Below are 10,620 nucleotides of genomic sequence, written 5' to 3' on the forward strand. Positions count from 1 at the left end.
CTTACCCACTTGGTTAACTTTGTGTATTTGAATAAGGGCTAATACAATCCTGGCATGCATAAACAGGGGAAACTTGAATAGGAGTAGAGAGGTTATTTTACTTCTATATTTGGAACTGGTGCAACTGCTGCTTAAGTACTGTGTCCAGTTCTCATGCCTACAATTCAGAATGATGCTGATAAATTGGAGAGGGCTTAGAGAAGAGACAAGTATAATTAAAGGATTAGAAAACATGCTTTACAGTAATTGTGATCCTTGAGTCTATCTAACTTAATAAAGAGAAAGTTAAGGAGTGGCATGGCCACAGTCTATCAGTACTATTTGGGGAACAAATATTTGATATTGACTCTTCAATCTAGCAGACAAAGATATAAGTTCCAGTGGCTAGAAGTTGAAGATAGACAAATTCAGAATGGAAATAAGGTGTAAATTTTTAACGGTGAGTGTAACTAACCATGGAAACAATTTACCAAGGTTTGTTGTGGATTTCCCATAACTGACAATTTAAAATCAAGATTGGATTTTTTTCTAAGACATATAGATCTATTTCAAAAGGAATTATTTTAGGAAAGTTCTATGGTTTGTATTATACAGAAGGTGACCACATTCTAAAGACTATGTGACCACAATGGTCCCTTCTGGCCTCTGAATCTATAAGAAGTTTCACTGAAGTCAGTGTGATTTTTCATATGTATAAATATATTGGTTTTGATGAAAATTTAATTGGGAATGTTTCCTGGAGTGGGGGCTGGGAGATGCGTGTGCACGCTCACACACACACACACCATCTTGGAACAGCCAATGACTGCTGTTCAGGGCATTGATCTGAAATGTGAGAAACTCAGGGTCAGCTCCCTACTCTGAATCAGTGTTTCTGAATCAGGTACTGAATGTCCTAATCACTGGACTATTCCTAATCACTGGACTATTAACTATTATGGAGAGTGTCTCATATTTTTTTGCCTAAATTTTGAAAGTCTCATTTTTGTTCTAATCAAGAACTAAACAAAGTTCAAAACCTCTTATTTTTTGTGAAACAGAATTATTTTCCATCCAATCTTAATTCATAACAGTTGCAGGTTCAGGGACTATGTTATTAACCATTTACTGATTATAAAATATTAAAGATGGAAAGAGGAAGTGGTAGAAAACATGCCTTAGAGTGATAAGCTCAATAGATTGAACACCTTGAGTCTAACAAAGAAAAGGATGTGTCTAAGTATCTACATAGGGAACAAATATTTAATAATGGACTCTTCAGTCTAGCAGAGAAAGATATAACAGTGGCTGGAAATTGAGGCTAGACAAATTCAGATTGGAAATGAGAAGTAAACTTATAATGGTGAGTGTAATTAACCACTGAAACAATTTACAAAGAGAAATGGTGGATTCTCCATCAGTGACAATTTTAAATCAAGATTGGTGTTTTTCTAAATCTAAATGATATTCTAGGAATTATTGGGGAAGTTCTATGGCCTGTGTTATACAGGAAATCATATTATTAGTGGCTTGGGGTGGTTCCTCTCTGTTTGCATCAGAGGGAGGCCTTAGTACACCACCTAATCACTGAAAGCTGATCAACAAGGAATTAGAACAGTCAGGCTCAGCCCTCTGGGCAGGGCAGAGCAAAAGAAATCTGTGGCCCAGCTCCCTGGCTGGAGCAGACAGCAAACAAACGCAGGCCGTGTGGACCACGGTGAGTAGGCTGCCACCCCAGGGGTGGGGTTGGCAGCAGGGGGAAGGGGGACCCGTGCCCACCCTACTCCACCAGTCCATCTGCCCACCAGGGGATTGGGAGTGGGTCCTCCCTGTCTACATCAGAGGGAAGACACTCCACCTCGCTACAAGACTACATGATCACAATGGTTCCTTCAGGCTTGCAATCTATGAATCTATAAATATTAAGACTGGTATTTCATGATATTCCCTGTAATCTATTTTGAGAAGTCTCAGGTAAATAGTTAAAACACATGTTATACCTGATTCCCCACTGCACTGCACTATATCCATTATATACCAGTGTGACTCTCTGATTTCAGTGGAACTACACCAGTGTAAGAATTCACTGGTACCAGCGACAAAACTAAGTGGAAAATCAGAACCTTTATGTGTGTATGGGTGTATATATCACTTGAAGTATTCTACCATGCTTTTGGTCTCTACTCCATTATTTGAGAAACAGAAAGAGTGAAAATCCGAAAGGATGGAAGACAGGAAAGGGAAATCACTAACACAACACACACTGAATGTGTGATTCATAGTTTTGTTTCTTTCTTTTAAGTAAAGCTTCAGCAGGTGCACAGAAACAAATATTGGATGATGTCTATACAAAATAACTCCCCTCTTCCTCCACCAATATCTCCATTCCCTTACTGAAGCCCTGATTCATCAGCCCATACCGACTAAAGAAAGAACTTAGGCACATGATTAAATTCCATTGTCTATATTGGAGCCAATATAAACTGAATCAATGATGCAGCACGAGAGAGTTATGTAGAAAATGTATGTCTGTTTTCTTACCCCAGTGTCCCTTGAAGATGCCAGTCACATCACAAAGCAGCAGATGGAACTTAATCACTTTCTGCTCCAGTAATTCTGACTACTGGGAGGTGAGATTGATTTTCCTCACTTTGGCTTCTGAAGATCCAGGAGCCTGCTGTGAGACAGTATGAAGTGGCACCAACCACAGAGGTATCTGAAGTACCCTAGCAGCTGCTCTAAGCAGGAGAGCTGGCAGCATCAGAAGCAATGGCATGAATTCATTGTTCAGGTACAGTACGTCGTCTTCCTCTACTCTCTAAAACTGAACAGTTCCCATATAGGTCAGCAGCCTATGTGTAATGATTACTTTATTTGCTATTTTGTCTTGATGTTTGAACTTTTGCTGGTCTGATGTGGTATGGGTTTGCCTATGCTTTTGTGGGTTTCAATATATGTACAGACAAATACATAAACAAAAGAGAAAGAATACTGAATATTGTTGGTCTTATATTTTCAGTTTGTCTGCAGGACAGCTGTGGGAGGGGCACGGTAATTCTGCACCACTGAGTCAATAACAGCTTCTCAGAACCAAACCAAGCAGTTCATTTGCCACTGCAACAAAAGAAAGTATCTTAATTTACTCATTGTGGCTCTTTTGTGTCAGTGAAAATTCTGAAGATAACACAGAATATAATTCATTATTTAGTGGCTTCATGTGTTAAGGCTGTTTGAATTGGCAGATAGAATGCACTCAAATTGTTTTCCATCAACAAGCTTTCAAAAACGTTGACATCACTGAAGAGCAGGACTGAGTGTTGTATGGCCTTTAAGTGATGCTAAATTTGACAAATTCTGGAAAGTTACCTAAAATTCTGAGAGAAGTGAGACAGCATGTTCCTAATTCTGATCTGACAGTGGTATAAATCAGGAGGAATGCCACTGAAGTCAATGCAATAAAACCAGGGTTCTGTTCTAGGTCCCCATATCATGCCAGCACCATAATATTAAGCTCCTTTCAGTAGTGCTTTAAGCACAGGGCCGGCTCTACAGTTTTTGCCACCCCAAGCAGTGAAAAAAAACTGCCACCGCGGACAGCAAAAGGGAGAAGCTGCTGCCGATTTGCTGCTGCAGCCGGTGGAACAGAGGACCTGCCGCCAAATTGCCACCGCCGCGGAAACACTGCTGCCCCTTTCTAACTGCAGCCCCAAGCACCTGCTTGGAACGCTGGTGCCTGGAACCGGCCCTCTTTAAGCAACATGACTACACATCTGGCATGTGTTGTTCGTTCTTTAATCCTCTCTCCAAAAGGAGACGCATGTGCAGTGGAGTGTCTTGTTTGGATAGTTTAGTTTTGGGTTTTTCCCATTCCATATAAATATACCTGATGCTGTATGTTAAAGATAGAGAAGACAAGGGCAAAGAAATATGCCTTGCACTTGGAGCAGAAAGTTGGAAGATTTGTGATGCTCCTGAGGGTGTTCTTTCCACCATCTCAGACTCCCTTTGGGGAAAGTTCTGTCTCCTGCAGACTAGCTTTATTCTTATTGCTGAGTGTGAGATCAGAAAAAGCTCATAAGGCCTGATTCTATCTGAACTTCTGAGAAAGAAGGAAGATTTGAAGACAGTTTAACAGAGGCAGGATTGAGATGCAGAACACATACTAATTAATACATGATTTAATGAAAACACTTGAATTCTTAACTGTATATCAAGCTGGTGAAACCCGCTAGTTTCATTCAGATCTGAAGAGGATCTCCAGAAGAGTGTTAGGTCTTTAAAATGCAAACACAAACATGGATTACACAAGCTATTGTACACAGCCTAGAGTAAGTGCAGCATGCAGTCAGCTGGAATTTCACCTACAAATAAGTGTCTCACATTTTTTCATCTCCCCTTTCATAACTCAAATTAAATGCATTTGAAGGTCTTTTTGTGAAACTTGATTATCTGAATTTGCTTTGTTTTTTTTTCATTAGTAAAAATGAAGACAAATGTAGGAAAACTGAAAGCTATTGTATTACATTTAAAGACTGACAACTGTTCACTCCACAAAAGAAAACATCATCTTTCTGATTTGTTATAAACTCTTCATTATTAGGTCAAGAAATATACTAAGAAAAAAATCTGTTGCTAACCTGTATCCTCCCTTTAACAGAAGAATAGATAATGATTAATTAAGTCCTTTATTTTAAATTTACATTTCACTAAGTTAGCCTGGCATTTTTAAATTTTTGGAAACTGTGCCAGATACATTACGTTACGGGAGTTGCTCAACTGTGGCAGGTATCCTAAAAAAACATTCTGGCAACATGCAGGCAGGAAAAATGCATATGAGCATCTGCTTATGCCAAAATGTGAAGTCTCATTTAATTATATAAAACAAATGAAGAACAAGAATCAGTGTTTTTCTGATTGGGAAATAAGGAATCTCAAAAACATCAAGTACTAGTTTTAAACTACAGCCCATGAACTTATCAACAGCATATATCAGTAGTCCTACACACCCAAGCTAGATCATTTTTAGTTTTCATTAAAGAGATACATCAGCTAAACGAATGCTTTTGTGGCAATCGGGTTGTTGTTCCCAGATGGCTTTCTCAGACTAAACAGCAGTGTTATCTAAAAGTTAGACAAAATAAATCAAGTAGAAAATATTTAGAGAAGAGATAATAGGTAGATGTTTACATCAAATTAATAAATATGCTACAAAATATACTATTCCCCCATATCCAATTAACTTTTACAGATATGCTGACTTGTTCAGTAGTGTGTTACAAGACAATATAATTATTACATCCATATCTCATGATGGTCATTTTCAAACAACATAAGTTTATGAAGAAATTTTATGAGCAAATTGAAAAGAATATACTTCTACTGGTGGGAGAGCTGCCACATGTGGAATGCACTGAGGGGCTGGCATTTCAATGGAGAGAAAGGAGATAATTTAATTTCCACTCTCACAAACTAGCACACCAAAATACTGTGTGTTGAATTACAGATTACTACCCACTAGTTAACAGAGGAAGTCAAATTTGAATCTATCCATTTAGTTCAGAAATGAAAAGCCAGACCCTGATTATAAACTAAGCTATCAGCAGCGCTTGCTAGCCTCTTCTATAAAATAAAACAAATTATTTGTACTCATGCGTTACTGATGGCTGATAGCACATGAGATATTGTGTAAATCCTAATTAAAATGAATGGGCCCATAACACATTTAAACTTGGGGCTAGGCTCACTGTTGCAGCATTTAATGTTTAGGTTTCAGAGTAACAGCCGTGTTAGTCTGTATTCGCAAAAAGAAAAGGAGGACTTGTGGCACCTTAGAGACTAACCAATTTATTTGAGCGTAAGCTTTGGTGAGCTACAGCTCACTTCATCGGATGCTTACTTTGGAAACTGCAGACGACATTATATACACAGAGACCATGAAACAATACCTCCTCCCACCCCACTCTCCTGCTGGTAATAGCTTATCTAAAGTGATCACTCTCCTTACAATGTGTATGATAATCAAGTTGGGCCATTTCCAGCACAAATCCAGGTTTTCTCACCCTGTGCCCCCGCACACACAAACTCACTCTCCTGCTGGTAATAGCCCATCCAAAGTGACCACTCTCTTTACAATGTGTATGACAATGTTTAGACACCCTGCCACCTAGTGGAATCCAAAGACCTGAGTTCGTAGGTCCAAGGCCAGAAGAGACTACTGTGATCATCTAGCTAGGCACCCAGGCTCCCTGTGCAAAACATGGAGACAGTTAGTGCTTCAGAATAGCATACACTAAAGCCAGCAAGTTCAACAGGGAGTCACCTAAACTAGGAAGTGCCAAAGACAGAGGTGCCCTAGTTTCCACCCCTTTACGGGTGGGGTGGACCTCCCTCTGCTCAGGATTTACAGCCAAGACCCTTTCCTGGAATTAGGCACTAAAGCCTAATCTTGGGAAAAATGGAGGGAGAAGTGCCCTCCCCCTGTTATGCAGGATCCCAAAGGCTAGAGCACTCACAAAGGATAGAGGAAGCTCAGATTCAAATCTCCCCTCTGCCTGATGTGGAGGAGGGATTAGAAAACTTGTCTCTTACCTTTCAGGTGAGTGTCCTAACCACTGGGTTATTGGCTATTTGTTAGTCTCTAAGGAGCCACAAGTACTCCTTTTCTTTTTAGCTATTCTGAGTGGCTTGTTCTCAATCTCTCCTACTGAAGTTGTTCCACTTGGTAAAACTAAATAGCCATTGGAACAGGGACTTGAACTTGGTTTCTCACAGTTCAGGTGAGAAACCATAATTGGGCTGTTGATTCATCCTTTCTGTTTCTCTGGCCCAATGACTATTAAGTACATCATCTGAAAAACCTTCCATAATAAACATAATATCACCAAAATATGTATAGATATGGGAGAATTGACACAGTAAATATTGTTAGACCAGGTCACTAGTTGGATGGGAAACCTCCAAGAAACACCTGAGTGGTGTAGGAAGCAGCTTTAGTGTTTCAGTCGGCAGCACTCTCTCTTCTTTGTCAGTATTAAATCAGTGCTCCAGCACTGGGTTTTTGTGGAATATCACACTGGAGATATCATATTTGGGATGCAGTATAAAGCTGAGGCCAGGATTGTGACAGAGCCACACAGGAATTAAAGGAGGTTAAAGGGCAGCTGGGTCCAATTTTATAATGGATCTTGCAGTGCCTAACTGGGGCTGATGTAACAGGATGGCTTAGAATCATAGAATCATAGAATATCAGGGTTGGAAGGGACCTCAGGATGTCATCTAGTCCAACCCCCTGCTCAAAGCAGGACCAATCCCCAACTAAATCATCCCAGCCAGGGCTTTGTCAAGCCTTAAAAATATCTAAGGGAGGAGATTCCAGCACCTCCCTAGGTAACGCATTCCAGTGTTTCACCACCCTCCTAGTGAAAACGTTTTTCCTAATATCCAACCTAAACCCCCCCACTGCAACTTGAAACCATTACTCCTTGTTCTGTCATCAGCTACTACTGAGAACAGTCTAGATCCATCCTCTTTGGAACCCCCTTTCAGGTAGTTGAAAGCAGCTATCAAATCCCCCCTCATTCTTCTCTTCTGCAGACTAAACAATCCCAGTTCCCTCAGCCTCTCCTCATTAAGTCATGTGTTCCAGTCCCCTAAACATTTTTGTTGCCCTCCGCTGGACGCTTTCCAATTTTTCCACATCCTTCTTGTAGTGTGGGGCCCAAAACTGGACACAGTACTCCAGATGAGGCCTCACCAATGTCGAATAGAGGGGAACGATCACATCCCTCAATCTGCTGGCAATGCCCCTACATATACATCCCAAAATGCCATTGGCCTTCTTGGCAACAAGGGCACACTGTTGACTCATATCCAGCTTCTCGTCCACTGTAACCCCTAGGTCCTTTTCTGCAGAACTGCTGCTGAGCCATTTGGTCCTTAGTCTGTAGCGGTGCATGGGATCCTTCCGTCCTAAGTGCAGGACTCTGCACTTGTCCTTGTTGAACCTCATCAGATTTCTTTTGGCCCAATCCTCTAATTTGTCTAGGGCCCTCTGTATCCTATCCCTACCCCCCAGCGTATCTACTTCTCCTCCCAGTTTAGTGTCATCTGCAAACTTGCTGAGGGTGCAATCCACACCATCCTCCAGATCATTTATGAAGATATTGAACAAAACCGGCCCCAGGACTGACCCTTGGGGCACTCCACTTGACACCGGCTGCCAACTAGACATGGAGCCATTGATCACTACCCATTGAGCCCGACAACCTAGCCAACTTTCTATCCACCTTATAGTCCATTCATCTAGCCCATACTTCTTTAACTTGCTGGCAAGAATACTGCGGGAGACCGTGTCAAAAGCTTTGCTAAAGTCAAGGAACAACACGTCCACCGCTTTCCTCTCATCCACAGAGCCAGTTATCTCATCATAGAAGGCAATTAGATTAGTGAGGCATAACTTGCCCTTGGTGAATCCATGCTGACTGTTCCTGATCACTTTCCTCTCCTCTAAGTGCTTCAGAATTGATTCCTTGAGGACCTGCTCCATGATTTTTCCAGGGACCCAGGTGAGGCTGACTGGCCTGTAGTTCCCAGGATCCTCCTCCTTCCCTTTTTTAAAGATGGGCACTACATTAGCCTTTTTCCAGTCGTCCAGGACTTCCCCTGATTGCCATGAGTTTTCAAAGATAATGGCCAATGGCTCAGCAATCACATCCGCCAACTCCTTTAGCACTCTTGGATGCAGCTCATCTGGCCCCATGGACTTGTGCTCATCCAGCTTTTCAAAATAGTCCCTAACCACTTCTTTCTCCACAGAGGGCTGGTCACCTCCTCCCCATGCTGTGCTGCACAGTGCAGTAGTCTGGGAGCTGACCTAGTTCGTGAAGACAGAGGCAAAAAAAGCATTGAGTACATTAGCTTTTTCCACATCCTCAGTTTAGTTCTCCACATCCTCAGGCTTAGTTCACCTCTGGGCTATATTGGTTCTGCTTGCAATTGTAAAGGCTCCACAATAGATAGAGCCTGAATTTCCCAGGAGCATGATTTCCCCTGTAGGGTTTTTGTCAGGAAAGGCATTCTTTTTTTCCCTGGCAAAGGGACTTATTGATGGTATAATATTTTTGAGGAGTTTAAAATGCATATTCTATATAAGATTTGGGACTTTCATCCACACCCACAAAAGTACAGCATAGCTATAGTTTTGAGACTCCCTGATTTGTACCATAACACAGTGACAGTTTATATTCATTAAACCCCTTTTCAGTACATTTTGTAAGAGTAGGTACATTACTGTCCTAGCCAAATTCCAAGCTGAGCACTTACACTGTAGAGATAGCACAACATATTTTATTAATTCTGTAAAGTGCTTAGTGACCCTTCATGATGAACAGCTCTGCATTCAGCATATTATAAATAGGGCTGTCGATTAATTGCAGTTAACTCACACCATTAACTCAAAAAAATTAATTGCAATAAATCGCACTGTTAAACAATACAATATCAGTTAAAATGTATTAAATATTTTAGATGTATTCTACATTTTCAAATATATTGATTTCTATTACAACACAGAATACAACATGTACAGTGCTGACTTTATATTATTATTATTGATTACAAATATTTTCACTGTAAAAATGATAAAAGAAGTATTTTTCAATTCACCTCAAAAGCAATCTCTTTATTGTGAAAGTGTAACTTACAAATGTAGATTTTTTGTTACATAGCTGCACACAAAAACAAAACAAATGTAAAACTTTAGCACCTACAAGTCCACTCAGTCCTACTTCTTGTTTAGCCAATCACTAAGACAAACAAGTTTGTTTACATTTACGGGAGATAATGCTGCCTGCTTCTTATTTACAATGCCATCTGAAAGTGAGAACAGGTATTTGCATGGCACTTTTGTAGCCAGCGTTGCAAGGTATTTACATACCAGATATGTTAAACATTTGTATGCCCCTTCATGCTTTGGCACCATTCCAGAGGACATGCTTCCATGCTGATGTGCTGGTTTAAAAAAAAATGTGTTAATTAAATTTGTGACTTAACTCCTTGGGACAGAATTCTATGTCTCCTGTTCTGTTTTACCCACATTCTGCCATATATTATTTGTTATAGGTCATCATCCAAGACTGCACCACATGTTGTTCATTTTAAGAATACTTTCACAGAAGATTTGACAAAATGCAAAGAAGGTACCAATGTGAGATTTCTAAAAATAGCTACAGCACTCGACTCAAGGTTTAAGAATCTGAAGTGCTGTCCAAAATCTGAGAGGGACGGGGAGTGGAGCACACTTTCAGAAGTCTTAAAAGAGCAATACTCAATGTGGAAACTACAAAACCCAAACCACCAAAAAATAAAATCAACCTTCTGCTGGTGGCATCTGACTCAAATGATGAAAATGAGCATGTGTCAGTCCACTCTGCTTTGGATCATTATTGAGCAGAACCCGTCATCAGCATTGACGCATGTCCTCTGGAATGGTGGTTGAACCATAAAAGGGACATATGAATCTTTAGCGCATCTGGCACGTAAATATCTTGTGACGTCAGCTGCAACAGTGCCATTCAAATGCCTGTTCTCATTTTCAGGTGATGTAAACAAGAAGCAGCCAGCATTATCTCCTGCAAATTGTAA

At 40.5% G+C, this 10,620-nt stretch overlaps 1 long non-coding RNA gene across 3 annotated transcripts in view; it reads left to right on the top strand.

Annotated features, from left to right (window-relative positions):
- Window positions 1–2,436: 2,436 nt before the first annotated feature.
- The window catches only part of LOC140910493 (uncharacterized), a 62,225-nt gene continuing 54,041 nt past the window's right edge, over window positions 2,437–10,620 (top strand). For 2 of the 3 annotated variants that reach the window (XR_012158607.1, XR_012158606.1), the window contains exon 1: window positions 2,438–2,770. This is a non-coding gene — a long non-coding RNA (uncharacterized lncRNA). Of the gene's footprint in view, window positions 2,771–10,620 lie in introns of all 3 variants that reach the window. The other variant, XR_012158608.1, reaches the window with a different exon arrangement.

The sequence above is a fragment of the Lepidochelys kempii genome, chromosome 4 (assembly GCF_965140265.1).
Source record: "Lepidochelys kempii isolate rLepKem1 chromosome 4, rLepKem1.hap2, whole genome shotgun sequence".
In the NCBI taxonomy this organism is placed as follows: Eukaryota; Metazoa; Chordata; order Testudines; family Cheloniidae; genus Lepidochelys; species Lepidochelys kempii.